This window comes from Charadrius vociferus, unplaced genomic scaffold (assembly GCF_000708025.1).
Source record: "Charadrius vociferus isolate BGI_N301 unplaced genomic scaffold, ASM70802v2 scaffold819, whole genome shotgun sequence".
Lineage (NCBI taxonomy): Eukaryota > Metazoa > Chordata > Aves > Charadriiformes > Charadriidae > Charadrius > Charadrius vociferus.
Window position 1 is genome coordinate 256445 of NW_009650062.1, and position 3234 is coordinate 259678.

Consider the following 3234-nt stretch of genomic DNA (forward strand, 5'->3'; position numbering starts at 1 on the left):
CGTTGGCGCCTGAACGCTGGGGCGGCGGACGAGGGAGCCGGCGACGGCGGGTGCGAGGAGGGAGGAGGGGGACGGGCAGGGGGGAAAAGAAGCCTGAGGGGGGGCGGAAAAAAAAATAATCCACCTCCCCGGGCCTTTTGTTTAACCTGCGTTGATGCAAAGGAAGGTCTTCGCTTTTATTTTTTTCCTCCCCTCGTCCTTTTCTTTTTTCCCCCCCTGTGCTTGAACCCGGCGGGGCGTTTTCAAACCCAACGGGGCAACTTTCCGGCGCGGGCAGTGTCGGAGGTTGATTTTTTTGGGGAGGTGGCGGGCTCATCCCGCGAGCGTGCGGCTCCGAGTGCAGGAATTCCTGCCAGCTCGCCTTTGTGCCAGCCTCCGTTGGCCTTGGGTGTCTCGTTCGGATGGAGCCTGGCATCCAGGCACCGCCCATTTCTTGGCGTTGAGCTGCGAGGAGAAGGAAAGGGGAGAGAGCGAGCGAGAGAAGGGAAAAAAAAAAGCTGTCTCACTCAAACTGGCCTTTCTCGGAAAAGGATCCTTCCCCGATGATTGTCCGGATAAGCGGAGCTAAATCCAGCCACCACTCAACAACAAAACCACTCTCTTCCACGGTGCGTCTCTCTTGCTGCCTTGGTACGAAATCGAACCTCACTCTTAATTTTGGGCTTTTTTTTTTTTTTTTTTGGCTCGTGCGGTTGGGTTTTATTTTTTGCCTTTGATTTGAAATAACGTTTTGTTCCTCCACTTGCTCAGGCGCTTTGTTGTTGCTGTAACCTGCCTTCTCCCCGAAACCCCCTTCCCATCGAGTCCTCCGGCCCTTGGTACTAAAACATCCGACTTTAAAATCGGTCTCCTGTAGAGAGGGATGTATAGCAGATAGGTAGGTCCCTTCGTGCAGTGTTTGGAGCAGGACTGGAGGGTGATTTCTCTCCCTGCCCTCACCCCGCCGCCTGGGACGTCCCCGAGAGCTACCCGGGGCTGGGTGCCTGTTGCCCGGGTGCTTCTTTAGTTCCTCATGGGGCACTACCAGGAGGGGAAAAAAATATGTCGAATCATGTCGGATTTGCAATTCAACATGGCAGCCGCAGCTAACGTGGTGGGAGCTCCCAGCGCCGAGCAGAGCGGCGGGCACGCGTGCTCCCAGCCGGCCGTGCCAGCCCGGGGTCGGGGCACGGGAAGGGTGGAAGGAGGGAAAGGGAGGACGGCAGGGAGGGAGGGAGGGAGGACACCCAGGAGAGGTCAGAGGAGGAGGATAATTTTATTTCTTTTTTTTTGGGGGGGATGAATTACACCAGGAGCGATTCGGAAAGGAGGGAACTCAAGCGGGCTGGTTTTGTCAGCGTTAACTGTTTAGAAGCTGGCTTGTTATTCAGGTTGGCACGGCGTGCCAGGGCAGGCGGCAGGGCCGGGGAGATGCCTGGGAACGGGGCGGGAGGATCTGCCGGCCCCGGCGGGCGAAACCGGCTGAGGGAACGCTCCGACAGCTGCTTTTCCCATAGCGATGGCGGCCTTTAGGCTTTGGAGGTGGACCGAGCCGGGCGCTCCTGGGAGGAAGCTGCTTTGCGAAGGCATCGGGATGATTAACGGGGCTGCTCGTGGCCGCCTGGTGCCTCCTGCCTCGTGGAGGTTCGCGCCTGTCCCCTCACACCCGGGTGAGATTTGGCACCGCCGCCCCGAAGCTCTCTAGGTCGGCCCGGCCGTAACCGAGCCCAGGGAATCTGCCCTCTTTCTGTCAAACTTAATTTAGGCCCGTTTGGGACACAACAAAAGCAACTTGTTTGCAGGGCAGGGTCCTCCTTGCCGGCTGCCGTGCACTTTGCAGGCGCTCAGGAGCCATGAAAGCCACCCCTCCTCCTTCACCAAATTTTTCCTCCCCCTACACCCTTCCCCCAGCTTTCCCTCTCCTCCTCCCTTCTCCGAAAAAAAAAACCCTTTCAGTGAGTGGCGCATGGCCCTACAGTAAAACCTTCCAACTAGCCACAAAGCACCCGAATGCCCCAGCCTTGCTTTGCCTCCGTGACCCGCCAGTCTGCGCTGGCCATCTCGGCCGTGCTCCAGGGACATGCCCAAAATCGCCCTGCCTGTCCCTTGCCTCCCAGAGATGCTGTCCCGGGTGTTGCGCATCTTCCCAGCCCTGCGTGCCCAGGTTTGGTGGGTGAGGTGCCGGGGTCTGGCTCCGGACCTTGCCATTCGGCACAGCTCTAGGTAGGTTTTCACAAAACCCTGCTGTTGGTTTGGAAGCTGAAACTCCCGTGTTGCAGGAGCTGGGGGCGGTCAGTCGTTCGTGGGGTCTGACCCCCCCAAAATGCCCTCCTCAGCGGAGCGTGTTTACACACCGGTTTGCATCCAGACCCTTAATGGCAGCGAGAAGGCAGCACAAGTGTTTTGCTCATCAGTCCAGGTTTCTCCTTGCAGATTATTTGTACAAACAGGGGCTGGGGTGAAACCGGACCTTTCCCAATTCACTCCCAATCCCTATTGCTTCCTTGGGAAAAGCTGGTGGAGGGCAGATATAAAAAACCCACAACCCTCTGAAGCTGCAGTGGGCTCTGCAGTGGGCAGCCCGAGAGGAGAGAAAGCCTGAACTCAAGCAAGACACTTCTGACGTGTCCTAAGCAAAACATCTGGCACCCCTGGAAGAGCCATCCAGCCAAGGGACGCAGCTGTTTTATTCCACACAGCTCGCAGCAAAATAGAGCTTGTGCTTCCAGAACATGGCTCAGCAAAAAGGATGAATTCTTGAAATTGGGAGTTGGATCTTTCTACTGTTTATTGCCATCGCTCTCAGGCTGCTCTGGTGTGAGCTCTGCTCCATCTCCAGGCAGGAGACCAGGAGCTTTTCTCCGAGGCTTGAGCCTCATTCGGCTGCTATAACCCCCCAGCAGTCCGCAGAGCCACTTTGGATTTGTGCTGACGTTCCTGAGAGCAGGATTGGGCCTCCAGGTTTGTCAAGGGGGGCTCTGGGAAATTTCCTTTCCTTAAAAGGGGCAGGTTTGGCCAAGGCAGACTTTGGATTGTGATTTCCTTTTTTTTTTTTTTTTTTTTTTTTTTAAAAAAAAAAAAAAAATCCCACAACCTCAGAGCAAAACTTGCATTGGTGAAAACTGCCTGATTTGCAGTTGCAGAAAACGCTGTGCTCTGTGTGTCCACAGGACAGACCTGAGGAGACCAGCTTCCCCCATGCTGGACTATCCATGTAATCAGCTTCACCACTCCAGTGCCCACTTCTGGCAGGGA